Source organism: Schistocerca cancellata, unplaced genomic scaffold, assembly GCF_023864275.1.
Source record: "Schistocerca cancellata isolate TAMUIC-IGC-003103 unplaced genomic scaffold, iqSchCanc2.1 HiC_scaffold_411, whole genome shotgun sequence".
Taxonomy (NCBI): domain Eukaryota; kingdom Metazoa; phylum Arthropoda; class Insecta; order Orthoptera; family Acrididae; genus Schistocerca; species Schistocerca cancellata.
In genome coordinates, this window is record NW_026046428.1 from 396885 (window position 1) to 419582 (window position 22698).

The following is a 22698-nucleotide window of genomic DNA, read 5'->3' on the forward strand; positions in this document are numbered from 1 at the left end:
GAAGGCATCATCGTTCTCATTAAAAAAAACTCAGGCAGTGCAAACGTCAAAAATCTACGACCGATAACGCTGCTCAACAGCGACTATAAAATCTTTGCGAGACTTTTGGCCCAAAGGCTTAAATCTACAATGACCAATATTATTGGCCCTTACCAGACCAGCGTGGGCAAGGATCGGAAAATTCAACAGACTTTGTGCGACTACCGTGATTTAATCTCTATTGCGGAAGTCTGTAAACTGAAATGTGCCATCATGTCTTTGGATTTCGACAAAGCCTTTGACAGGGTAAACCACCAGTATCTCTTTCGTACCATGAATGCGATGGGTTTTCCACCTGGGTTCGTCGCAATTATACGACAGATGGTAGCGACTAATTTATCCAGAGTCATCATCAATGGCCAGCCTACCCGAGCAATAGAGATAGCCAGTTCCGTCAGGCAGGGCTGCCCAATGTCCATGGCGCTCTTTGCGATTGCCATTGAGCCTTTGTTAGCTACCCTGACGCAAAGTTTACAGGGCATCATCATACATGGATCCCGAGTAGTGTGCAAGGCGTATGCAGACGATGTCGGTTTCCTTGTCCTAAATAGAACTGAAGTGGAGACCGCACTACAGATAGTCAGGCAATATGAGCAAGCGTCAGGTGCACAACTAAACTGGACGAAGTCTGGAATATTCAATATTGGCCGCGGCCTAGGATCGCACCCTCACAGGCAACTACGTCAGCTGAAGATCTTCAAGTGTCTTGGAATTGATTTTCAGAGTAATATTCGGCACACAATTGCAACCAACTATCGAAAGCTTCTACGGACTATTCGTGCCAGCATACGGGAACACAGAGTACGCAAACTAAATGAAATTCAGAAAGTAACGGTCGCAAATGTATACCTCACTTCCAAACTCAATTATATCGCTCAAGTTTTACCAATGCCTGCACTCACTGCAAAACGAATTATGTCAGCTTTAGGACAGTTTGTCAGCCAACACCACATTTTTAAAGTCCAGTTTGACACCTTAACGCTTGCCACAAAAAATGGTGGCTTAAATCTTGTCGATGTTGGACGGAAGGCGCAAGCTTTATACATATCCAAAACCTTCCGCCACTGGAAACACTCAGCTGATAGTCTCGCTGCTCACCTGCTTACTGAGATAGCTCCGGCCGACCTCAGTCCACCTATCACGGTGCAACATATTCCAAACGGACTTTACCACTTAAAATGGTTTTTACTGGAGTACAGTTATGTACACACAAGGATCCCCGAACAAGAAATGAAGACAGTGAAACAAGTGTACCAGGAACTCATGAAGGATAAGAAGAAAAATAATACCGAAGAAAAATACAACCTTTGCGACTGGAAGGTAATCTGGGAGAACATCCATATTCCGTACTCGCCGTCGACAATGAAAGCCACTTGGTACTTCGCAGTAAACAGGAAATTAGCCACTAACTCCAAACTACATAACATACACCTCGCAGAATCACCTATGTGCACAACGTGTAATTTAATAGATACTGACGAACACAGGTTTGTGTGCGACAAAGTAAAAGATATATGGGAATATATCGCGAACAAGTTAGCACTCATCAGTAGAACATCGCCCAGATATATAACACCTGCTGCCTTTCTGACGCCGGAAGATACTCCGTACCCACGGGCGAGAAGGAACGCACTCAACTGGTTAAAAGCCGCTACTGTACATTACTTATTTACAAAAGAAGAAAAGAGTAAAGAAGACTTCTGGGTCTATCTTACAACTCAGCACCATATGCTAATGAAAACGAAGAACTATAAGGATAACTTCGCCAACTACCTGCTCAAAACTGTAACGTAAAAAAAAAAAAAAAAAAAAAAAAAAAAAAAAAAAAAAAAAAAACAGAGAGAGAGAGAGAAAAGACTACCAGATCAATTGATTTGAATTTCGTGTTAACGAACATTCAGCAGATTACTCACTCAACATCAGACGGACCGTCTATTAGGCGACTAATATGTCAAGTTGACCGCATCACAAGTTACAAACACCACTGAAGTAATTCGATTGGCAGGAGTTCAAGCTTAATTTCGTCAAGACGAAGAAAATTCAGTTTTCTGTTTCGAGAGATAATTTTAGTTCTCATTCAATTTCGCAGAGTTCAGAACAAAGCTTTATAATTTTAGGAGACATGGATTTTCACTTTTCTTTTACCTTCTTTGTCGTTTTCGTTTACAACAAGGCAATGGAGCCGTGGTAACTTTCAGTTCCTCTTTTCCTTCCTATGGATGGTTCTATCATGAACGACGCATGAAATACACCACGTTTTCATTTACCTCAATCAAAGGCCTTTGATGCCGCGCCGACGAAGGCGACTTACTGGCGAGCAGAAGGACGTGCTATAAGGGGTGGATGGAGGCCCGATAATTAAAAAAAAAGAAATAAAAAAAAAAAAAAAAAAAAAAAAAGTGGCTAGGATACCTGGCTTTCACCCAGGAGGCCCGGGTTCGATTCCCGGTACCGGAAGGGAAGTTTTTGCGCACACGACCCTCCATCTTTTGGCCTTCCAACCTTCGTTTGTCGCCCTCCTTCCGGAGCTTCAACCGAACGTAATCGGGGGAAGCAGGCACAGGATGCAATTACTGTCAGCACCGGGATAAAGGGAGAAGAGGCACTGGTCCGCTGTTGGGGTGCTACCAGCGTCAGTGGGAAGTCGGTGAAGTCGCCAGTTGCGCCAGAAGCCAGCAATTACCGTAGTACGCCTACACACGCGTTCCAGTTAATCACATTGCTTGCAGTCGCTCCATGCACAACAAGCGTGAGCCCGGATAGCTCAGTCGGTAGAGCATTAGGCTTTTAACCTAAGTGTCCAGGGTTCGAATCCCTGTTCGGGCGAAGATTTTAACGCTTCCGTAATGGCTCGTCTCGTAGCGCTGGTAGCCCTGCCGTAATCAGTGCACCGAGTTCGTTTCCTGTCAACATTCTGCGCAGACCGGTTGCATTTTTCACGATTCGAGGGAAGCTTTAGCTACGAGCAGTCGTGGCCGAGTGGTTAAGGCGTCTGACTAGAAATCAGATTCCCTGTGGGAGCGTAGGTTCGAGTCCTACCGACTGCGTCGGTTTTTTTATTTTTTGTTTCAGAAGAGAGAGCAGAAAATTTCGCAGTTTGCCTGTCGTTTTGGTACCTCGCTACACCTCACCTCTCACAGTCGTTTATAGCGCCTGTCCTTTTGATAAGGGCGAATTCCAAGCGTCAGCTTTCGCGTCAGCCGAGCAAAGTCGGGACAAGTCGGGACATACTACAGGATGGCCTGCGTGGAGCGACGACGGAAAGAAAACGTTAATTCAACAGCACGTGGCTCACATACTCATACGCATAGATTTGCGCCCGTTGCGGTGGCCGGGAATCGAACGCGGCTCAACTGCTCGGAAGGCAACTATGCTCACCATTACACTACCACCGCACAGCCGCTGCTCGCAACGCCGCGCTGTGTCGGCTTCCCGCCCGCCGGCAGTGGCCCACGGTGATAGTAGCTGTAGACGCTTTACGAGGTAGGAGGGTGCATTCGGGCAGCGCCTCCACGCACGCTGCGTCTTTGGGCAAGGCTCGTCGCCGCGGCCGCAACGTTACTCACACAATAGTGACGAGCGGTCGCTTTGAGGCAGTGTAGTGGGGGACTCCGCGTGTGTAGCACTTTTTTCGGTTGTATCCGACGTCGCTGGGTGGCAATCCCACTTTCCCTGCAGACAGCTGCTCGGGAATATGCTCGGGAAGCACGGACGTCATCGGACGTCCGCCCCCAACAAATGCAACTAACAAAATGAGAACAACAACTAAAAAAGTGGTAGGTTGTTCGACTACCACGCGGGCGGCCCGGCTTCGATTCCCGGCCGATGCATCGTTTTGCTGTTCTCGCTATAGTGCTGCCGCGCCGATTGCTCGCTTGAGGTGCGCCAGCCTCAGGAATGTATAGCAGGATTCGCTGTGAGAAGAACCAAACATGCAGCACGCAAGAGACCCTACTTGGACGGCCGCGTGCTGTTACTGAACTCCAGCGTCGGCCTGGCCCTACAGGCCGCTGTGTTCAGGTGCCGCAAGGGCGATGTACTGTAACCTCAGGCAGTGCTGCTTTCCGTCGTTAAAAAAGCTGCGGCAGCAGTTTACTCTAGCAAGTCGGGAAAGCACGCGTAGCGACACAACAGATTCCTGAGAAAGCGCAAACTGTCTATCTCTAATATGTGAGACTTACCAAGATTCCTGGGATGATGGTTGCAACGAGCCTCGGTAGCGCAGTAGGTAGCGCGTAAGTCTCATAATCTTAAGGTCGTGAGTTCGATCCTCACCCGGGGCATTTAATTTGCTGTACATCACGGCTGAATTAACGGCGTTGCTATTGCTAGCGAACGAACTTAATTGTCGTTTGTTATCCACAAGGAGTCCACGCCTCAGCGTCACAATGTTTACTTCCAATTATGGCAAGGTACAACTTTGATCATTCTCCTCCCCTGTTATGAGTGAAATATGATGCAAACAGCAATGAATAGACAGTTTCGAGCTGTGCGCCATGCCAGTCTGCACGCGCAAAAATGCTCGCAAACAGAGAACAACACTGAGTCCGGATTGAGCACGAAATGCGAGAAGAGAGGGAGTAAATCTCACGTTTCTCGAGCAAATCCGGTGTGGTCTAGTGGCTAGGATACCTGGCTTTCACCCAGGAGGCCCGGGTTCGATTCCCGGTACCGGAAGGGAAGTTTTTGCGCACACGACCCTCCATCTTTTGGCCTTCCAACCTTCGTTTGTCGCCCTCCTTCCGGAGCTTCAACCGAACGTAATCGGGGGAAGCAGGCACAGGATGCAATTACTGTCAGCACCGGGATAAAGGGAGAAGAGGCACTGGTCCGCTGTTGGGGTGCTACCAGCGTCAGTGGGAAGTCGGTGAAGTCGCCAGTTGCGCCAGAAGCCAGCAATTACCGTAGTACGCCTACACACGCGTTCCAGTTATTCACATTGCTTGCAGTCGCTCCATGCACAACAAGCGTGAGCCCGGATAGCTCAGTCGGTAGAGCATTAGGCTTTTAACCTAAGGGTCCAGGGTTCGAATCCCTGTTCGGGCGAAGATTTTAACGCTTCCGTAATGACTCGTCTCGTAGCGCTGGTAGCCCTGCCGTAATCAGTGCACCGAGTTCGTTTCCTGTCAACATTCTGCGCAGACCGGTTGCATTTTTCACGATTCGAGGGAAGCTTTAGCTACGAGCAGTCGTCGCCGAGTGGTTAAGGCGTCTGACTAGAAATCAGATTCCCTCTGGGAGCGTAGGTTCGAGTCCTACCGACTGCGTCGGTTTTTTTTATTTTTTGTTTCAGAAGAGAGAGCAGAAAATTTCGCAGTTTGCCTGTCGTTTTGGTACCTCGCTACACCTCACCTCTCACAGTCGTTTATAGCGCCTGTCCTTTTGATAAGGGCGAAATCCAAGCGTCAGCTTTCGCGTCAGTCGGGACAAGTCGGGACATACTACAGGATGGCCTGCGTGGAGCGACGACGGAAAGAAAACGTTAATTCAACAGCACGTGGCTCACATACTCATACGCATAGATTTGCGCCCGTTGCGGTGGCCGGGAATCGAACGCGGCTCAACTGCTCGGAAGGCAACTATGCTCACCATTACACTACCACCGCACAGCCGCTGCTCGCAACGCCGCGCTGTGTCGGCTTCCCGCCCGCCGGCAGTGGCCCACGGTGATAGTAGCTGTAGACGCTTTACGAGGTAGGAGGGTGCATTCGGGCAGCGCCTCCACGCACGCTGCGTCTTTGGGCAAGGCTCGTCGCCGCGGCCGCAACGTTACTCACGCAATAGTGACGAGCGGTCGCTTTGAGGCAGTGTAGTGGGGGACTCCGCGTGTGTAGCACTTTTTTCGGTTGTATCCGACGTCGCTGGGTGGCAATCCCACTTTCCCTGCAGACAGCTGCTCGGGAATATGCTCGGGAAGCACGGACGTCATCGGACGTCCGCCCCCAACAAATGCAACTAACAAAATGAGAACAACAACTAAAAAAGTGGTAGGTTGTTCGACTACCACGCGGGCGGCCCGGCTTCGATTCCCGGCCGATGCATCGTTTTGCTGTTCTCGCTATAGTGCTGCCGCGCCGATTGCTCGCTTGAGGTGCGCCAGCCTCAGGAATGTATAGCAGGATTCGCTGTGAGAAGAACCAAACATGCAGCACGCAAGAGACCCTACTTGGACGGCCGCGTGCTGTTACTGAACTCCAGCGTCGGCCTGGCCCTACAGGCCGCTGTGTTCAGGTGCCGCAAGGGCGATGTACTGTAACCTCAGGCAGTGCTGCTTTCCGTCGTTAAAAAAGCTGCGGCAGCAGTTTACTCTAGCAAGTCGGGAAAGCACGCGTAGCGACACAACAGATTCCTGAGAAAGCGCAAACTGTCTATCTCTAATATGTGAGACTTACCAAGATTCCTGGGATGATGGTTGCAACGAGCCTCGGTAGCGCAGTAGGTAGCGCGTAAGTCTCATAATCTTAAGGTCGTGAGTTCGATCCTCACCCGGGGCATTTAATTTGCTGTACATCACGGCTGAATTAACGGCGTTGCTATTGCTAGCGAACGAACTTAATTGTCGTTTGTTATCCACAAGGAGTCCACGCCTCAGCGTCACAATGTTTACTTCCAATTATGGCAAGGTACAACTTTGATCATTCTCCTCCCCTGTTATGAGTGAAATATGATGCAAACAGCAATGAATAGACAGTTTCGAGCTGTGCGCCATGCCAGTCTGCACGCGCAAAAATGCTCGCAAACAGAGAACAACACTGAGTCCGGATTGAGCACGAAATTCGAGAAGAGAGGGAGTAAATCTCACGTTTCTCGAGCAAATCCGGTGTGGTCTAGTGGCTAGGATACCTGGCTTTCACCCAGGAGGCCCGGGTTCGATTCCCGGTACCGGAAGGGAAGTTTTTGCGCACACGACCCTCCATCTTTTGGCCTTCCAACCTTCGTTTGTCGCCCTCCTTCCGGAGCTTCAACCGAACGTAATCGGGGGAAGCAGGCACAGGATGCAATTACTGTCAGCACCGGGATAAAGGGAGCAGAGGCACTGGTCCGCTGTTGGGGTGCTACCAGCGTCAGTGGGAAGTCGGTGAAGTCGCCAGTTGCGCCAGAAGCCAGCAATTACCGTAGTACGCCTACACACGCGTTCCAGTTATTCACATTGCTTGCAGTCGCTCCATGCACAACAAGCGTGAGCCCGGATAGCTCAGTCGGTAGAGCATTAGGCTTTTAACCTAAGGGTCCAGGGTTCGAATCCCTGTTCGGGCGAAGATTTTAACGCTTCCGTAATGACTCGTCTCGTAGCGCTGGTAGCCCTGCCGTAATCAGTGCACCGAGTTCGTTTCCTGTCAACATTCTGCGCAGACCGGTTGCATTTTTCACGATTCGAGGGAAGCTTTAGCTACGAGCAGTCGTCGCCGAGTGGTTAAGGCGTCTGACTAGAAATCAGATTCCCTCTGGGAGCGTAGGTTCGAGTCCTACCGACTGCGTCGGTTTTTTTTATTTTTTGTTTCAGAAGAGAGAGCAGAAAATTTCGCAGTTTGCCTGTCGTTTTGGTACCTCGCTACACCTCACCTCTCACAGTCGTTTATAGCGCCTGTCCTTTTGATAAGGGCGAATTCCAAGCGTCAGCTTTCGCGTCAGTCGGGACAAGTCGGGACATACTACAGGATGGCCTGCGTGGAGCGACGACGGAAAGAAAACGTTAATTCAACAGCACGTGGCTCACATACTCATACGCATAGATTTGCGCCCGTTGCGGTGGCCGGGAATCGAACGCGGCTCAACTGCTCGGAAGGCAACTATGCTCACCATTACACTACCACCGCACAGCCGCTGCTCGCAACGCCGCGCTGTGTCGGCTTCCCGCCCGCCGGCAGTGGCCCACGGTGATAGTAGCTGTAGACGCTTTACGAGGTAGGAGGGTGCATTCGGGCAGCGCCTCCACGCACGCTGCGTCTTTGGGCAAGGCTCGTCGCCGCGGCCGCAACGTTACTCACGCAATAGTGACGAGCGGTCGCTTTGAGGCAGTGTAGTGGGGGACTCCGCGTGTGTAGCACTTTTTTCGGTTGTATCCGACGTCGCTGGGTGGCAATCCCACTTTCCCTGCAGACAGCTGCTCGGGAATATGCTCGGGAAGCACGGACGTCATCGGACGTCCGCCCCCAACAAATGCAACTAACAAAATGAGAACAACAACTAAAAAAGTGGTAGGTTGTTCGACTACCACGCGGGCGGCCCGGCTTCGATTCCCGGCCGATGCATCGTTTTGCTGTTCTCGCTATAGTGCTGCCGCGCCGATTGCTCGCTTGAGGTGCGCCAGCCTCAGGAATGTATAGCAGGATTCGCTGTGAGAAGAACCAAACATGCAGCACGCAAGAGACCCTACTTGGACGGCCGCGTGCTGTTACTGAACTCCAGCGTCGGCCTGGCCCTACAGGCCGCTGTGTTCAGGTGCCGCAAGGGCGATGTACTGTAACCTCAGGCAGTGCTGCTTTCCGTCGTTAAAAAAGCTGCGGCAGCAGTTTACTCTAGCAAGTCGGGAAAGCACGCGTAGCGACACAACAGATTCCTGAGAAAGCGCAAACTGTCTATCTCTAATATGTGAGACTTACCAAGATTCCTGGGATGATGGTTGCAACGAGCCTCGGTAGCGCAGTAGGTAGCGCGTAAGTCTCATAATCTTAAGGTCGTGAGTTCGATCCTCACCCGGGGCATTTAATTTGCTGTACATCACGGCTGAATTAACGGCGTTGCTATTGCTAGCGAACGAACTTAATTGTCGTTTGTTATCCACAAGGAGTCCACGCCTCAGCGTCACAATGTTTACTTCCAATTATGGCAAGGTACAACTTTGATCATTCTCCTCCCCTGTTATGAGTGAAATATGATGCAAACAGCAATGAATAGACAGTTTCGAGCTGTGCGCCATGCCAGTCTGCACGCGCAAAAATGCTCGCAAACAGATAACAACACTGAGTCCGGATTGAGCACGAAATACGAGAAGAGAGGGAGTAAATCTCACGTTTCTCGAGCAAATCCGGTGTGGTCTAGTGGCTAGGATACCTGGCTTTCACCCAGGAGGCCCGGGTTCGATTCCCGGTACCGGAAGGGAAGTTTTTGCGCACACGACCCTCCATCGTTTGGCCTTCCAACCTTCGTTTGTCGCCCACCTTCCGGAGCTTCAACCGAACGTAATCGGGGGAAGCAGGCACAGGATGCAATTACTGTCAGCACCGGGATAAAGGGAGAAGAGGCACTGGTCCGCTGTTGGGGTGCTACCAGCGTCAGTGGGAAGTCGGTGAAGTCGCCAGTTGCGCCAGAAGCCAGCAATTACCGTAGTACGCCTACACACGCGTTCCAGTTATTCACATTGCTTGCAGTCGCTCCATGCACAACAAGCGTGAGCCCGGATAGCTCAGTCGGTAGAGCATTAGGCTTTTAACCTAAGGGTCCAGGGTTCGAATCCCTGTTCGGGCGAAGATTTTAACGCTTCCGTAATGACTCGTCTCGTAGCGCTGGTAGCCCTGCCGTAATCAGTGCACCGAGTTCATTTCCTGTCAACATTCTGCGCAGACCGGTTGCATTTTTCACGATTCGAGGGAAGCTTTAGCTACGAGCAGTCGTGGCCGAGTGGTTAAGGCGTCTGACTAGAAATCAGATTCCCTCTGGGAGCGTAGGTTCGAGTCCTACCGACTGCGTCGGTTTTTTTTATTTTTTGTTTCAGAAGAGAGAGCAGAAAATTTCGCAGTTTGCCTGTCGTTTTGGTACCTCGCTACACCTCACCTCTCACAGTCGTTTATAGCGCCTGTCCTTTTGATAAGGGCGAATTCCAAGCGTCAGCTTTCGCGTCAGCCGAGCAAAGTCGGGACAAGTCGGGACATACTACAGCATGGCCTGCGTGGAGCGACGACGGAAAGAAAACGTTAATTCAACAGCACGTGGCTCACATACTCATACGCATAGATTTGCGCCCGTTGCGGTGGCCGGGAATCGAACGCGGCTCAACTGCTCGGAAGGCAACTATGCTCACCATTACACTACCACCGCACAGCCGCTGCTCGCAACGCCGCGCTGTGTCGGCTTCCCGCCCGCCGGCAGTGGCCCACGGTGATAGTAGCTGTAGGCGCTTTACGAGGTAGGAGGGTGCATTCGGGCAGCGCCTCCACGCACGCTGCGTCTTTGGGCAAGGCTCGTCGCCGCGGCCGCAACGTTACTCACGCAATAGTGACGAGCGGTCGCTTTGAGGCAGTGTAGTGGGGGACTCCGCGTGTGTAGCACTTTTTTCGGTTGTATCCGACGTCGCTGGGTGGCAATCCCACTTTCCCTGCAGACAGCTGCTCGGGAATATGCTCGGGAAGCACGGACGTCATCGGACGTCCGCCCCCAACAAATGCAACTAACAAAATGAGAACAACAACTAAAAAAGTGGTAGGTTGTTCGACTACCACGCGGGCGGCCCGGCTTCGATTCCCGGCCGATGCATCGTTTTGCTGTTCTCGCTATAGTGCTGCCGCGCCGATTGCTCGCTTGAGGTGCGCCAGCCTCAGGAATGTATAGCAGGATTCGCTGTGAGAAGAACCAAACATGCAGCACGCAAGAGACCCTACTTGGACGGCCGCGTGCTGTTACTGAACTCCAGCGTCGGCCTGGCCCTACAGGCCGCTGTGTTCAGGTGCCGCAAGGGCGATGTACTGTAACCTCAGGCAGTGCTGCTTTCCGTCGTTAAAAAAGCTGCGGCAGCAGTTTACTCTAGCAAGTCGGGAAAGCACGCGTAGCGACACAACAGATTCCTGAGAAAGCGCAAACTGTCTATCTCTAATATGTGAGACTTACCAAGATTCCTGGGATGATGGTTGCAACGAGCCTCGGTAGCGCAGTAGGTAGCGCGTAAGTCTCATAATCTTAAGGTCGTGAGTTCGATCCTCACCCGGGGCATTTAATTTGCTGTACATCACGGCTGAATTAACGGCGTTGCTATTGCTAGCGAACGAACTTAATTGTCGTTTGTTATCCACAAGGAGTCCACGCCTCAGCGTCACAATGTTTACTTCCAATTATGGCAAGGTACAACTTTGATCATTCTCCTCCCCTGTTATGAGTGAAATATGATGCAAACAGCAATGAATAGACAGTTTCGAGCTGTGCGCCATGCCAGTCTGCACGCGCAAAAATGCTCGCAAACAGATAACAACACTGAGTCCGGATTGAGCACGAAATACGAGAAGAGAGGGAGTAAATCTCACGTTTCTCGAGCAAATCCGGTGTGGTCTAGTGGCTAGGATACCTGGCTTTCACCCAGGAGGCCCGGGTTCGATTCCCGGTACCGGAAGGGAAGTTTTTGCGCACACGACCCTCCATCGTTTGGCCTTCCAACCTTCGTTTGTCGCCCACCTTCCGGAGCTTCAACCGAACGTAATCGGGGGAAGCAGGCACAGGATGCAATTACTGTCAGCACCGGGATAAAGGGAGAAGAGGCACTGGTCCGCTGTTGGGGTGCTACCAGCGTCAGTGGGAAGTCGGTGAAGTCGCCAGTTGCGCCAGAAGCCAGCAATTACCGTAGTACGCCTACACACGCGTTCCAGTTATTCACATTGCTTGCAGTCGCTCCATGCACAACAAGCGTGAGCCCGGATAGCTCAGTCGGTAGAGCATTAGGCTTTTAACCTAAGGGTCCAGGGTTCGAATCCCTGTTCGGGCGAAGATTTTAACGCTTCCGTAATGACTCGTCTCGTAGCGCTGGTAGCCCTGCCGTAATCAGTGCACCGAGTTCATTTCCTGTCAACATTCTGCGCAGACCGGTTGCATTTTTCACGATTCGAGGGAAGCTTTAGCTACGAGCAGTCGTCGCCGAGTGGTTAAGGCGTCTGACTAGAAATCAGATTCCCTCTGGGAGCGTAGGTTCGAGTCCTACCGACTGCGTCGGTTTTTTTTTATTTTTTGTTTCAGAAGAGAGAGCAGAAAATTTCGCAGTTTGCCTGTCGTTTTGGTACCTCGCTACACCTCACCTCTCACAGTCGTTTATAGCGCCTGTCCTTTTGATAAGGGCGAATTCCAAGCGTCAGCTTTCGCGTCAGCCGAGCAAAGTCGGGACAAGTCGGGACATACTACAGCATGGCCTGCGTGGAGCGACGACGGAAAGAAAACGTTAATTCAACAGCACGTGGCTCACATACTCATACGCATAGATTTGCGCCCGTTGCGGTGGCCGGGAATCGAACGCGGCTCAACTGCTCGGAAGGCAACTATGCTCACCATTACACTACCACCGCACAGCCGCTGCTCGCAACGCCGCGCTGTGTCGGCTTCCCGCCCGCCGGCAGTGGCCCACGGTGATAGTAGCTGTAGGCGCTTTACGAGGTAGGAGGGTGCATTCGGGCAGCGCCTCCACGCACGCTGCGTCTTTGGGCAAGGCTCGTCGCCGCGGCCGCAACGTTACTCACGCAATAGTGACGAGCGGTCGCTTTGAGGCAGTGTAGTGGGGGACTCCGCGTGTGTAGCACTTTTTTCGGTTGTATCCGACGTCGCTGGGTGGCAATCCCACTTTCCCTGCAGACAGCTGCTCGGGAATATGCTCGGGAAGCACGGACGTCATCGGACGTCCGCCCCCAACAAATGCAACTAACAAAATGAGAACAACAACTAAAAAAGTGGTAGGTTGTTCGACTACCACGCGGGCGGCCCGGCTTCGATTCCCGGCCGATGCATCGTTTTGCTGTTCTCGCTATAGTGCTGCCGCGCCGATTGCTCGCTTGAGGTGCGCCAGCCTCAGGAATGTATAGCAGGATTCGCTGTGAGAAGAACCAAACATGCAGCACGCAAGAGACCCTACTTGGACGGCCGCGTGCTGTTACTGAACTCCAGCGTCGGCCTGGCCCTACAGGCCGCTGTGTTCAGGTGCCGCAAGGGCGATGTACTGTAACCTCAGGCAGTGCTGCTTTCCGTCGTTAAAAAAGCTGCGGCAGCAGTTTACTCTAGCAAGTCGGGAAAGCACGCGTAGCGACACAACAGATTCCTGAGAAAGCGCAAACTGTCTATCTCTAATATGTGAGACTTACCAAGATTCCTGGGATGATGGTTGCAACGAGCCTCGGTAGCGCAGTAGGTAGCGCGTAAGTCTCATAATCTTAAGGTCGTGAGTTCGATCCTCACCCGGGGCATTTAATTTGCTGTACATCACGGCTGAATTAACGGCGTTGCTATTGCTAGCGAACGAACTTAATTGTCGTTTGTTATCCACAAGGAGTCCACGCCTCAGCGTCACAATGTTTACTTCCAATTATGGCAAGGTACAACTTTGATCATTCTCCTCCCCTGTTATGAGTGAAATATGATGCAAACAGCAATGAATAGACAGTTTCGAGCTGTGCGCCATGCCAGTCTGCACGCGCAAAAATGCTCGCAAACAGAGAACAACACTGAGTCCGGATTGAGCACGAAATGCGAGAAGAGAGGGAGTAAATCTCACGTTTCTCGAGCAAATCCGGTGTGGTCTAGTGGCTAGGATACCTGGCTTTCACCCAGGAGGCCCGGGTTCGATTCCCGGTACCGGAAGGGAAGTTTTTGCGCACACGACCCTCCATCTTTTGGCCTTCCAACCTTCGTTTGTCGCCCTCCTTCCGGAGCTTCAACCGAACGTAATCGGGGGAAGCAGGCACAGGATGCAATTACTGTCAGCACCGGGATAAAGGGAGAAGAGGCACTGGTCCGCTGTTGGGGTGCTACCAGCGTCAGTGGGAAGTCGGTGAAGTCGCCAGTTGCGCCAGAAGCCAGCAATTACCGTAGTACGCCTACACACGCGTTCCAGTTATTCACATTGCTTGCAGTCGCTCCATGCACAACAAGCGTGAGCCCGGATAGCTCAGTCGGTAGAGCATTAGGCTTTTAACCTAAGGGTCCAGGGTTCGAATCCCTGTTCGGGCGAAGATTTTAACGCTTCCGTAATGACTCGTCTCGTAGCGCTGGTAGCCCTGCCGTAATCAGTGCACCGAGTTCATTTCCTGTCAACATTCTGCGCAGACCGGTTGCATTTTTCACGATTCGAGGGAAGCTTTAGCTACGAGCAGTCGTCGCCGAGTGGTTAAGGCGTCTGACTAGAAATCAGATTCCCTCTGGGAGCGTAGGTTCGAGTCCTACCGACTGCGTCGGTTTTTTTTTATTTTTTGTTTCAGAAGAGAGAGCAGAAAATTTCGCAGTTTGCCTGTCGTTTTGGTACCTCGCTACACCTCACCTCTCACAGTCGTTTATAGCGCCTGTCCTTTTGATAAGGGCGAATTCCAAGCGTCAGCTTTCGCGTCAGCCGAGCAAAGTCGGGACAAGTCGGGACATACTACAGCATGGCCTGCGTGGAGCGACGACGGAAAGAAAACGTTAATTCAACAGCACGTGGCTCACATACTCATACGCATAGATTTGCGCCCGTTGCGGTGGCCGGGAATCGAACGCGGCTCAACTGCTCGGAAGGCAACTATGCTCACCATTACACTACCACCGCACAGCCGCTGCTCGCAACGCCGCGCTGTGTCGGCTTCCCGCCCGCCGGCAGTGGCCCACGGTGATAGTAGCTGTAGGCGCTTTACGAGGTAGGAGGGTGCATTCGGGCAGCGCCTCCACGCACGCTGCGTCTTTGGGCAAGGCTCGTCGCCGCGGCCGCAACGTTACTCACGCAATAGTGACGAGCGGTCGCTTTGAGGCAGTGTAGTGGGGGACTCCGCGTGTGTAGCACTTTTTTCGGTTGTATCCGACGTCGCTGGGTGGCAATCCCACTTTCCCTGCAGACAGCTGCTCGGGAATATGCTCGGGAAGCACGGACGTCATCGGACGTCCGCCCCCAACAAATGCAACTAACAAAATGAGAACAACAACTAAAAAAGTGGTAGGTTGTTCGACTACCACGCGGGCGGCCCGGCTTCGATTCCCGGCCGATGCATCGTTTTGCTGTTCTCGCTATAGTGCTGCCGCGCCGATTGCTCGCTTGAGGTGCGCCAGCCTCAGGAATGTATAGCAGGATTCGCTGTGAGAAGAACCAAACATGCAGCACGCAAGAGACCCTACTTGGACGGCCGCGTGCTGTTACTGAACTCCAGCGTCGGCCTGGCCCTACAGGCCGCTGTGTTCAGGTGCCGCAAGGGCGATGTACTGTAACCTCAGGCAGTGCTGCTTTCCGTCGTTAAAAAAGCTGCGGCAGCAGTTTACTCTAGCAAGTCGGGAAAGCACGCGTAGCGACACAACAGATTCCTGAGAAAGCGCAAACTGTCTATCTCTAATATGTGAGACTTACCAAGATTCCTGGGATGATGGTTGCAACGAGCCTCGGTAGCGCAGTAGGTAGCGCGTAAGTCTCATAATCTTAAGGTCGTGAGTTCGATCCTCACCCGGGGCATTTAATTTGCTGTACATCACGGCTGAATTAACGGCGTTGCTATTGCTAGCGAACGAACTTAATTGTCGTTTGTTATCCACAAGGAGTCCACGCCTCAGCGTCACAATGTTTACTTCCAATTATGGCAAGGTACAACTTTGATCATTCTCCTCCCCTGTTATGAGTGAAATATGATGCAAACAGCAATGAATAGACAGTTTCGAGCTGTGCGCCATGCCAGTCTGCACGCGCAAAAATGCTCGCAAACAGAGAACAACACTGAGTCCGGATTGAGCACGAAATGCGAGAAGAGAGGGAGTAAATCTCACGTTTCTCGAGCAAATCCGGTGTGGTCTAGTGGCTAGGATACCTGGCTTTCACCCAGGAGGCCCGGGTTCGATTCCCGGTACCGGAAGGGAAGTTTTTGCGCACACGACCCTCCATCTTTTGGCCTTCCAACCTTCGTTTGTCGCCCTCCTTCCGGAGCTTCAACCGAACGTAATCGGGGGAAGCAGGCACAGGATGCAATTACTGTCAGCACCGGGATAAAGGGAGAAGAGGCACTGGTCCGCTGTTGGGGTGCTACCAGCGTCAGTGGGAAGTCGGTGAAGTCGCCAGTTGCGCCAGAAGCCAGCAATTACCGTAGTACGCCTACACACGCGTTCCAGTTATTCACATTGCTTGCAGTCGCTCCATGCACAACAAGCGTGAGCCCGGATAGCTCAGTCGGTAGAGCATTAGGCTTTTAACCTAAGTGTCCAGGGTTCGAATCCCTGTTCGGGCGAAGATTTTAACGCTTCCGTAATGGCTCGTCTCGTAGCGCTGGTAGCCCTGCCGTAATCAGTGCACCGAGTTCGTTTCCTGTCAACATTCTGCGCAGACCGGTTGCATTTTTCACGATTCGAGGGAAGCTTTAGCTACGAGCAGTCGTGGCCGAGTGGTTAAGGCGTCTGACTAGAAATCAGATTCCCTGTGGGAGCGTAGGTTCGAGTCCTACCGACTGCGTCGGTTTTTTTATTTTCTGTTTCAGAAGAGAGAGCAGAAAATTTCGCAGTTTGCCTGTCGTTTTGGTACCTCGCTACACCTCACCTCTCACAGTCGTTTATAGCGCCTGTCCTTTTGATAAGGGCGAATTCCAAGCGTCAGCTTTCGCGTCAGCCGAGCAAAGTCGGGACAAGTCGGGACATACTGCAGGATGGCCTGCGTGGAGCGACGACGGAAAGAAAACGTTAATTCAACAGCACGTGGCTCACATACTCATACGCATAGATTTGCGCCCGTTGCGGTGGCCGGGAATCGAACGCGGCTCAACTGCTCGGAAGGCAACTATGCTCACCATTACACTACCACCGCACAGCCGCTGCTCGCAACGCCGCGCTGTGTCGGCTTCCCGCCCGCCGGCAGTGGCCCACGGTGATAGTAGCTGTAGACGCTTTACGAGGTAGGAGGGTGCATTCGGGCAGCGCCTCCACGCACGCTGCGTCTTTGGGCAAGGCTCGTCGCCGCGGCCGCAACGTTACTCACACAATAGTGACGAGCGGTCGCTTTGAGGCAGTGTAGTGGGGGACTCCGCGTGTGTAGCACTTTTTTCGGTTGTATCCGACGTCGCTGGGTGGCAATCCCACTTTCCCTGCAGACAGCTGCTCGGGAATATGCTCGGGAAGCACGGACGTCATCGGACGTCCGCCCCCAACAAATGCAACTAACAAAATGAGAACAACAACTAAAAAAGTGGTAGGTTGTTCGACTACCACGCGGGCGGCCCGGCTTCGATTCCCGGCCGATGCATCGTTTTGCTGTTCTCGCTATAGTGCTGCCGCGCCGATTGCTCGCTTGAGGTGCGCCAGCCTCAGGAATGTATAGCAGGATTCGCTGTGAGAAGAACCAAACATGCAGCACGCAAGAGACCCTACTTGGACGGCCGCGTGCTGTTACTGAACTCCAGCGTCGGCCTGGCCCTACAGGCCGCTGTGTTCAGGTGCCGCAAGGGCGATGTACTGTAACCTCAGGCAGTGCTGCTTTCCGTCGTTAAAAAAGCTGCGGCAGCAGTTTACTCTAGCAAGTCGGGAAAGCACGCGTAGCGACACAACAGATTCCTGAGAAAGCGCAAACTGTCTATCTCTAATATGTGAGACTTACCAAGATTCCTGGGATGATGGTTGCAACGAGCCTCGGTAGCGCAGTAGGTAGCGCGTAAGTCTCATAATCTTAAGGTCGTGAGTTCGATCCTCACCCGGGGCATTTAATTTGCTGTACATCACGGCTGAATTAACGGCGTTGCTATTGCTAGCGAACGAACTTAATTGTCGTTTGTTATCCACAAGGAGTCCACGCCTCAGCGTCACAATGTTTACTTCCAATTATGGCAAGGTACAACTTTGATCATTCTCCTCCCCTGTTATGAGTGAAATATGATGCAAACAGCAATGAATAGACAGTTTCGAGCTGTGCGCCATGCCAGTCTGCACGCGCAAAAATGCTCGCAAACAGAGAACAACACTGAGTCCGGATTGAGCACGAAATGCGAGAAGAGAGGGAGTAAATCTCACGTTTCTCGAGCAAATCCGGTGTGGTCTAGTGGCTAGGATACCTGGCTTTCACCCAGGAGGCCCGGGTTCGATTCCCGGTACCGGAAGGGAAGTTTTTGCGCACACGACCCTCCATCTTTTGGCCTTCCAACCTTCGTTTGTCGCCCTCCTTCCGGAGCTTCAACCGAACGTAATCGGGGGAAGCAGGCACAGGATGCAATTACTGTCAGCACCGGGATAAAGGGAGAAGAGGCACTGGTCCGCTGTTGGGGTGCTACCAGCGTCAGTGGGAAGTCGGTGAAGTCGCCAGTTGCGCCAGAAGCCAGCAATTACCGTAGTACGCCTACACACGCGTTCCAGTTATTCACATTGCTTGCAGTCGCTCCATGCACAACAAGCGTGAGCCCGGATAGCTCAGTCGGTAGAGCATTAGGCTTTTAACCTAAGTGTCCAGGGTTCGAATCCCTGTTCGGGCGAAGATTTTAACGCTTCCGTAATGGCTCGTCTCGTAGCGCTGGTAGCCCTGCCGTAATCAGTGCACCGAGTTCGTTTCCTGTCAACATTCTGCGCAGACCGGTTGCATTTTTCACGATTCGAGGGAAGCTTTAGCTACGAGCAGTCGTGGCCGAGTGGTTAAGGCGTCTGACTAGAAATCAGATTCCCTGTGGGAGCGTAGGTTCGAGTCCTACCGACTGCGTCGGTTTTTTTATTTTTTGTTTCAGAAGAGAGAGCAGAAAATTTCGCAGTTTGCCTGTCGTTTTGGTACCTCGCTACACCTCACCTCTCACAGTCGTTTATAGCGCCTGTCCTTTTGATAAGGGCGAATTCCAAGCGTCAGCTTTCGCGTCAGCCGAGCAAAGTCGGGACAAGTCGGGACATACTGCAGGATGGCCTGCGTGGAGCGACGACGGAAAGAAAACGTTAATTCAACAGCACGTGGCTCACATACTCATACGCATAGATTTGCGCCCGTTGCGGTGGCCGGGAATCGAACGCGGCTCAACTGCTCGGAAGGCAACTATGCTCACCATTACACTACCACCGCACAGCCGCTGCTCGCAACGCCGCGCTGTGTCGGCTTCCCGCCCGCCGGCAGTGGCCCACGGTGATAGTAGCTGTAGACGCTTTACGAGGTAGGAGGGTGCATTCGGGCAGCGCCTCCACGCACGCTGCGTCTTTGGGCAAGGCTCGTCGCCGCGGCCGCAACGTTACTCACACAATAGTGACGAGCGGTCGCTTTGAGGCAGTGTAGTGGGGGACTCCGCGTGTGTAGCACTTTTTTCGGTTGTATCCGACGTCGCTGGGTGGCAATCCCACTTTCCCTGCAGACAGCTGCTCGGGAATATGCTCGGGAAGCACGGACGTCATCGGACGTCCGCCCCCAACAAATGCAACTAACAAAATGAGAACAACAACTAAAAAAGTGGTAGGTTGTTCGACTACCACGCGGGCGGCCCGGCTTCGATTCCCGGCCGATGCATCGTTTTGCTGTTCTCGCTATAGTGCTGCCGCGCCGATTGCTCGCTTGAGGTGCGCCAGCCTCAGGAATGTATAGCAGGATTCGCTGTGAGAAGAACCAAACATGCAGCACGCAAGAGACCCTACTTGGACGGCCGCGTGCTGTTACTGAACTCCAGCGTCGGCCTGGCCCTACAGGCCGCTGTGTTCAGGTGCCGCAAGGGCGATGTACTGTAACCTCAGGCAGTGCTGCTTTCCGTCGTTAAAAAAGCTGCGGCAGCAGTTTACTCTAGCAAGTCGGGAAAGCACGCGTAGCGACACAACAGATTCCTGAGAAAGCGCAAACTGTCTATCTCTAATATGTGAGACTTACCAAGATTCCTGGGATGATGGTTGCAACGAGCCTCGGTAGCGCAGTAGGTAGCGCGTAAGTCTCATAATCTTAAGGTCGTGAGTTCGATCCTCACCCGGGGCATTTAATTTGCTGTACATCACGGCTGAATTAACGGCGTTGCTATTGCTAGCGAACGAACTTAATTGTCGTTTGTTATCCACAAGGAGTCCACGCCTCAGCGTCACAATGTTTACTTCCAATTATGGCAAGGTACAACTTTGATCATTCTCCTCCCCTGTTATGAGTGAAATATGATGCAAACAGCAATGAATAGACAGTTTCGAGCTGTGCGCCATGCCAGTCTGCACGCGCAAAAATGCTCGCAAACAGAGAACAACACTGAGTCCGGATTGAGCACGAAATGCGAGAAGAGAGGGAGTAAATCTCACGTTTCTCGAGCAAATCCGGTGTGGTCTAGTGGCTAGGATACCTGGCTTTCACCCAGGAGGCCCGGGTTCGATTCCCGGTACCGGAAGGGAAGTTTTTGCGCACACGACCCTCCATCTTTTGGCCTTCCAACCTTCGTTTGTCGCCCTCCTTCCGGAGCTTCAACCGAACGTAATCGGGGGAAGCAGGCACAGGATGCAATTACTGTCAGCACCGGGATAAAGGGAGAAGAGGCACTGGTCCGCTGTTGGGGTGCTACCAGCGTCAGTGGGAAGTCGGTGAAGTCGCCAGTTGCGCCAGAAGCCAGCAATTACCGTAGTACGCCTACACACGCGTTCCAGTTATTCACATTGCTTGCAGTCGCTCCATGCACAACAAGCGTGAGCCCGGATAGCTCAGTCGGTAGAGCATTAGGCTTTTAACCTAAGTGTCCAGGGTTCGAATCCCTGTTCGGGCGAAGATTTTAACGCTTCCGTAATGGCTCGTCTCGTAGCGCTGGTAGCCCTGCCGTAATCAGTGCACCGAGTTCGTTTCCTGTCAACATTCTGCGCAGACCGGTTGCATTTTTCAAGATTCGAGGGAAGCTTTAGCTACGAGCAGTCGTGGCCGAGTGGTTAAGGCGTCTGACTAGAAATCAGATTCCCTCTGGGAGCGTAGGTTCGAGTCCTACCGACTGCGTCGGTTTTTTTATTTTTTGTTTCAGAAGAGAGAGCAGAAAATTTCGCAGTTTGCCTGTCGTTTTGGTACCTCGCTACACCTCACCTCTCACAGTCGTTTATAGCGCCTGTCCTTTTGATAAGGGCGAATTCCAAGCGTCAGCTTTCGCGTCAGCCGAGCAAAGTCGGGACAAGTCGGGACATACTACAGGATGGCCTGCGTGGAGCGACGACGGAAAGAAAACGTTAATTCAACAGCACGTGGCTCACATACTCATACGCATAGATTTGCGCCCGTTGCGGTGGCCGGGAATCGAACGCGGCTCAACTGCTCGGAAGGCAACTATGCTCACCATTACACTACCACCGCACAGCCGCTGCTCGCAACGCCGCGCTGTGTCGGCTTCCCGCCCGCCGGCAGTGGCCCACGGTGATAGTAGCTGTAGACGCTTTACGAGGTAGGAGGGTGCATTCGGGCAGCGCCTCCACGCACGCTGCGTCTTTGGGCAAGGCTCGTCGCCGCGGCCGCAACGTTACTCACACAATAGTGACGAGCGGTCGCTTTGAGGCAGTGTAGTGGGGGACTCCGCGTGTGTAGCACTTTTTTCGGTTGTATCCGACGTCGCTGGGTGGCAATCCCACTTTCCCTGCAGACAGCTGCTCGGGAATATGCTCGGGAAGCACGGACGTCATCGGACGTCCGCCCCCAACAAATGCAACTAACAAAATGAGAACAACAACTAAAAAAGTGGTAGGTTGTTCGACTACCACGCGGGCGGCCCGGCTTCGATTCCCGGCCGATGCATCGTTTTGCTGTTCTCGCTATAGTGCTGCCGCGCCGATTGCTCGCTTGAGGTGCGCCAGCCTCAGGAATGTATAGCAGGATTCGCTGTGAGAAGAACCAAACATGCAGCACGCAAGAGACCCTACTTGGACGGCCGCGTGCTGTTACTGAACTCCAGCGTCGGCCTGGCCCTACAGGCCGCTGTGTTCAGGTGCCGCAAGGGCGATGTACTGTAACCTCAGGCAGTGCTGCTTTCCGTCGTTAAAAAAGCTGCGGCAGCAGTTTACTCTAGCAAGTCGGGAAAGCACGCGTAGCGACACAACAGATTCCTGAGAAAGCGCAAACTGTCTATCTCTAATATGTGAGACTTACCAAGATTCCTGGGATGATGGTTGCAACGAGCCTCGGTAGCGCAGTAGGTAGCGCGTAAGTCTCATAATCTTAAGGTCGTGAGTTCGATCCTCACCTGGGGCATTTAATTTGCTGTACATCACGGCTGAATTAACGGCGTTGCTATTGCTAGCGAACGAACTTAATTGTCGTTTGTTATCCACAAGGAGTCCACGCCTCAGCGTCACAATGTTTACTTCCAATTATGGCAAGGTACAACTTTGATCATTCTCCTCCCCTGTTATGAGTGAAATATGATGCAAACAGCAATGAATAGACAGTTTCGAGCTGTGCGCCATGCCAGTCTGCACGCGCAAAAATGCTCGCAAACAGAGAACAACACTGAGTCCGGATTGAGCACGAAATGCGAGAAGAGAGGGAGTAAATCTCACGTTTCTCGAGCAAATCCGGTGTGGTCTAGTGGCTAGGATACCTGGCTTTCACCCAGGAGGCCCGGGTTCGATTCCCGGTACCGGAAGGGAAGTTTTTGCGCACACGACCCTCCATCTTTTGGCCTTCCAACCTTCGTTTGTCGCCCTCCTTCCGGAGCTTCAACCGAACGTAATCGGGGGAAGCAGGCACAGGATGCAATTACTGTCAGCACCGGGATAAAGGGAGAAGAGGCACTGGTCCGCTGTTGGGGTGCTACCAGCGTCAGTGGGAAGTCGGTGAAGTCGCCAGTTGCGCCAGAAGCCAGCAATTACCGTAGTACG

At 52.5% G+C, this 22698-nt stretch overlaps 45 non-coding genes across 45 annotated transcripts; 36 read left to right on the top strand and 9 right to left on the bottom strand.

Annotated features, from left to right (window-relative positions):
* The first annotated feature begins 2792 nt into the window (after positions 1 to 2792).
* On the top strand, positions 2793 to 2865 carry Trnak-uuu (transfer RNA lysine (anticodon UUU)). The gene has a single exon. It is a non-coding gene; the product is annotated as a tRNA-Lys (tRNA).
* A 139-nt stretch (positions 2866 to 3004) lies between these two features.
* Trnas-aga (transfer RNA serine (anticodon AGA)) lies at positions 3005 to 3086 on the top strand. The gene has a single exon. It is a non-coding gene; the product is annotated as a tRNA-Ser (tRNA).
* Positions 3087 to 3362: 276 nt separating this feature from the next.
* Trnag-ucc (transfer RNA glycine (anticodon UCC)) lies at positions 3363 to 3434 on the bottom strand. The gene has a single exon. It is a non-coding gene; the product is annotated as a tRNA-Gly (tRNA).
* Positions 3435 to 4249: 815 nt separating this feature from the next.
* On the top strand, positions 4250 to 4322 carry Trnam-cau (transfer RNA methionine (anticodon CAU)). Its single transcript has one exon. It is a non-coding gene; the product is annotated as a tRNA-Met (tRNA).
* Positions 4323 to 4644: 322 nt separating this feature from the next.
* On the top strand, positions 4645 to 4716 carry Trnae-uuc (transfer RNA glutamic acid (anticodon UUC)). The gene has a single exon. It is a non-coding gene; the product is annotated as a tRNA-Glu (tRNA).
* A 296-nt stretch (positions 4717 to 5012) lies between these two features.
* On the top strand, positions 5013 to 5085 carry Trnak-uuu (transfer RNA lysine (anticodon UUU)). Its single transcript has one exon. It is a non-coding gene; the product is annotated as a tRNA-Lys (tRNA).
* Positions 5086 to 5224: 139 nt separating this feature from the next.
* Positions 5225 to 5306, top strand: Trnas-aga (transfer RNA serine (anticodon AGA)). Its single transcript has one exon. It is a non-coding gene; the product is annotated as a tRNA-Ser (tRNA).
* A 267-nt stretch (positions 5307 to 5573) lies between these two features.
* Positions 5574 to 5645, bottom strand: Trnag-ucc (transfer RNA glycine (anticodon UCC)). The gene has a single exon. It is a non-coding gene; the product is annotated as a tRNA-Gly (tRNA).
* Positions 5646 to 6460: 815 nt separating this feature from the next.
* On the top strand, positions 6461 to 6533 carry Trnam-cau (transfer RNA methionine (anticodon CAU)). The gene has a single exon. It is a non-coding gene; the product is annotated as a tRNA-Met (tRNA).
* A 322-nt stretch (positions 6534 to 6855) lies between these two features.
* Trnae-uuc (transfer RNA glutamic acid (anticodon UUC)) lies at positions 6856 to 6927 on the top strand. Its single transcript has one exon. It is a non-coding gene; the product is annotated as a tRNA-Glu (tRNA).
* Positions 6928 to 7223: 296 nt separating this feature from the next.
* Positions 7224 to 7296, top strand: Trnak-uuu (transfer RNA lysine (anticodon UUU)). The gene has a single exon. It is a non-coding gene; the product is annotated as a tRNA-Lys (tRNA).
* Positions 7297 to 7435: 139 nt separating this feature from the next.
* Trnas-aga (transfer RNA serine (anticodon AGA)) lies at positions 7436 to 7517 on the top strand. Its single transcript has one exon. It is a non-coding gene; the product is annotated as a tRNA-Ser (tRNA).
* A 267-nt stretch (positions 7518 to 7784) lies between these two features.
* On the bottom strand, positions 7785 to 7856 carry Trnag-ucc (transfer RNA glycine (anticodon UCC)). The gene has a single exon. It is a non-coding gene; the product is annotated as a tRNA-Gly (tRNA).
* Positions 7857 to 8671: 815 nt separating this feature from the next.
* Trnam-cau (transfer RNA methionine (anticodon CAU)) lies at positions 8672 to 8744 on the top strand. The gene has a single exon. It is a non-coding gene; the product is annotated as a tRNA-Met (tRNA).
* Positions 8745 to 9066: 322 nt separating this feature from the next.
* Positions 9067 to 9138, top strand: Trnae-uuc (transfer RNA glutamic acid (anticodon UUC)). The gene has a single exon. It is a non-coding gene; the product is annotated as a tRNA-Glu (tRNA).
* A 296-nt stretch (positions 9139 to 9434) lies between these two features.
* Positions 9435 to 9507, top strand: Trnak-uuu (transfer RNA lysine (anticodon UUU)). Its single transcript has one exon. It is a non-coding gene; the product is annotated as a tRNA-Lys (tRNA).
* A 139-nt stretch (positions 9508 to 9646) lies between these two features.
* On the top strand, positions 9647 to 9728 carry Trnas-aga (transfer RNA serine (anticodon AGA)). The gene has a single exon. It is a non-coding gene; the product is annotated as a tRNA-Ser (tRNA).
* A 277-nt stretch (positions 9729 to 10005) lies between these two features.
* Trnag-ucc (transfer RNA glycine (anticodon UCC)) lies at positions 10006 to 10077 on the bottom strand. The gene has a single exon. It is a non-coding gene; the product is annotated as a tRNA-Gly (tRNA).
* An 815-nt stretch (positions 10078 to 10892) lies between these two features.
* Trnam-cau (transfer RNA methionine (anticodon CAU)) lies at positions 10893 to 10965 on the top strand. The gene has a single exon. It is a non-coding gene; the product is annotated as a tRNA-Met (tRNA).
* Positions 10966 to 11287: 322 nt separating this feature from the next.
* Trnae-uuc (transfer RNA glutamic acid (anticodon UUC)) lies at positions 11288 to 11359 on the top strand. Its single transcript has one exon. It is a non-coding gene; the product is annotated as a tRNA-Glu (tRNA).
* A 296-nt stretch (positions 11360 to 11655) lies between these two features.
* Positions 11656 to 11728, top strand: Trnak-uuu (transfer RNA lysine (anticodon UUU)). The gene has a single exon. It is a non-coding gene; the product is annotated as a tRNA-Lys (tRNA).
* Positions 11729 to 11867: 139 nt separating this feature from the next.
* On the top strand, positions 11868 to 11949 carry Trnas-aga (transfer RNA serine (anticodon AGA)). The gene has a single exon. It is a non-coding gene; the product is annotated as a tRNA-Ser (tRNA).
* Positions 11950 to 12227: 278 nt separating this feature from the next.
* Positions 12228 to 12299, bottom strand: Trnag-ucc (transfer RNA glycine (anticodon UCC)). The gene has a single exon. It is a non-coding gene; the product is annotated as a tRNA-Gly (tRNA).
* An 815-nt stretch (positions 12300 to 13114) lies between these two features.
* On the top strand, positions 13115 to 13187 carry Trnam-cau (transfer RNA methionine (anticodon CAU)). The gene has a single exon. It is a non-coding gene; the product is annotated as a tRNA-Met (tRNA).
* Positions 13188 to 13509: 322 nt separating this feature from the next.
* On the top strand, positions 13510 to 13581 carry Trnae-uuc (transfer RNA glutamic acid (anticodon UUC)). Its single transcript has one exon. It is a non-coding gene; the product is annotated as a tRNA-Glu (tRNA).
* A 296-nt stretch (positions 13582 to 13877) lies between these two features.
* Positions 13878 to 13950, top strand: Trnak-uuu (transfer RNA lysine (anticodon UUU)). The gene has a single exon. It is a non-coding gene; the product is annotated as a tRNA-Lys (tRNA).
* Positions 13951 to 14089: 139 nt separating this feature from the next.
* On the top strand, positions 14090 to 14171 carry Trnas-aga (transfer RNA serine (anticodon AGA)). Its single transcript has one exon. It is a non-coding gene; the product is annotated as a tRNA-Ser (tRNA).
* Positions 14172 to 14449: 278 nt separating this feature from the next.
* Positions 14450 to 14521, bottom strand: Trnag-ucc (transfer RNA glycine (anticodon UCC)). The gene has a single exon. It is a non-coding gene; the product is annotated as a tRNA-Gly (tRNA).
* An 815-nt stretch (positions 14522 to 15336) lies between these two features.
* Positions 15337 to 15409, top strand: Trnam-cau (transfer RNA methionine (anticodon CAU)). The gene has a single exon. It is a non-coding gene; the product is annotated as a tRNA-Met (tRNA).
* Positions 15410 to 15731: 322 nt separating this feature from the next.
* Positions 15732 to 15803, top strand: Trnae-uuc (transfer RNA glutamic acid (anticodon UUC)). Its single transcript has one exon. It is a non-coding gene; the product is annotated as a tRNA-Glu (tRNA).
* Positions 15804 to 16099: 296 nt separating this feature from the next.
* On the top strand, positions 16100 to 16172 carry Trnak-uuu (transfer RNA lysine (anticodon UUU)). The gene has a single exon. It is a non-coding gene; the product is annotated as a tRNA-Lys (tRNA).
* A 139-nt stretch (positions 16173 to 16311) lies between these two features.
* Positions 16312 to 16393, top strand: Trnas-aga (transfer RNA serine (anticodon AGA)). The gene has a single exon. It is a non-coding gene; the product is annotated as a tRNA-Ser (tRNA).
* A 276-nt stretch (positions 16394 to 16669) lies between these two features.
* Positions 16670 to 16741, bottom strand: Trnag-ucc (transfer RNA glycine (anticodon UCC)). Its single transcript has one exon. It is a non-coding gene; the product is annotated as a tRNA-Gly (tRNA).
* Positions 16742 to 17556: 815 nt separating this feature from the next.
* Positions 17557 to 17629, top strand: Trnam-cau (transfer RNA methionine (anticodon CAU)). Its single transcript has one exon. It is a non-coding gene; the product is annotated as a tRNA-Met (tRNA).
* A 322-nt stretch (positions 17630 to 17951) lies between these two features.
* Trnae-uuc (transfer RNA glutamic acid (anticodon UUC)) lies at positions 17952 to 18023 on the top strand. The gene has a single exon. It is a non-coding gene; the product is annotated as a tRNA-Glu (tRNA).
* A 296-nt stretch (positions 18024 to 18319) lies between these two features.
* On the top strand, positions 18320 to 18392 carry Trnak-uuu (transfer RNA lysine (anticodon UUU)). The gene has a single exon. It is a non-coding gene; the product is annotated as a tRNA-Lys (tRNA).
* Positions 18393 to 18531: 139 nt separating this feature from the next.
* Trnas-aga (transfer RNA serine (anticodon AGA)) lies at positions 18532 to 18613 on the top strand. The gene has a single exon. It is a non-coding gene; the product is annotated as a tRNA-Ser (tRNA).
* A 276-nt stretch (positions 18614 to 18889) lies between these two features.
* On the bottom strand, positions 18890 to 18961 carry Trnag-ucc (transfer RNA glycine (anticodon UCC)). The gene has a single exon. It is a non-coding gene; the product is annotated as a tRNA-Gly (tRNA).
* An 815-nt stretch (positions 18962 to 19776) lies between these two features.
* Positions 19777 to 19849, top strand: Trnam-cau (transfer RNA methionine (anticodon CAU)). Its single transcript has one exon. It is a non-coding gene; the product is annotated as a tRNA-Met (tRNA).
* A 322-nt stretch (positions 19850 to 20171) lies between these two features.
* Trnae-uuc (transfer RNA glutamic acid (anticodon UUC)) lies at positions 20172 to 20243 on the top strand. Its single transcript has one exon. It is a non-coding gene; the product is annotated as a tRNA-Glu (tRNA).
* Positions 20244 to 20539: 296 nt separating this feature from the next.
* On the top strand, positions 20540 to 20612 carry Trnak-uuu (transfer RNA lysine (anticodon UUU)). The gene has a single exon. It is a non-coding gene; the product is annotated as a tRNA-Lys (tRNA).
* Positions 20613 to 20751: 139 nt separating this feature from the next.
* On the top strand, positions 20752 to 20833 carry Trnas-aga (transfer RNA serine (anticodon AGA)). The gene has a single exon. It is a non-coding gene; the product is annotated as a tRNA-Ser (tRNA).
* Positions 20834 to 21109: 276 nt separating this feature from the next.
* Trnag-ucc (transfer RNA glycine (anticodon UCC)) lies at positions 21110 to 21181 on the bottom strand. The gene has a single exon. It is a non-coding gene; the product is annotated as a tRNA-Gly (tRNA).
* Positions 21182 to 21996: 815 nt separating this feature from the next.
* Positions 21997 to 22069, top strand: Trnam-cau (transfer RNA methionine (anticodon CAU)). The gene has a single exon. It is a non-coding gene; the product is annotated as a tRNA-Met (tRNA).
* Positions 22070 to 22391: 322 nt separating this feature from the next.
* Positions 22392 to 22463, top strand: Trnae-uuc (transfer RNA glutamic acid (anticodon UUC)). Its single transcript has one exon. It is a non-coding gene; the product is annotated as a tRNA-Glu (tRNA).
* Positions 22464 to 22698: the final 235 nt, after the last annotated feature.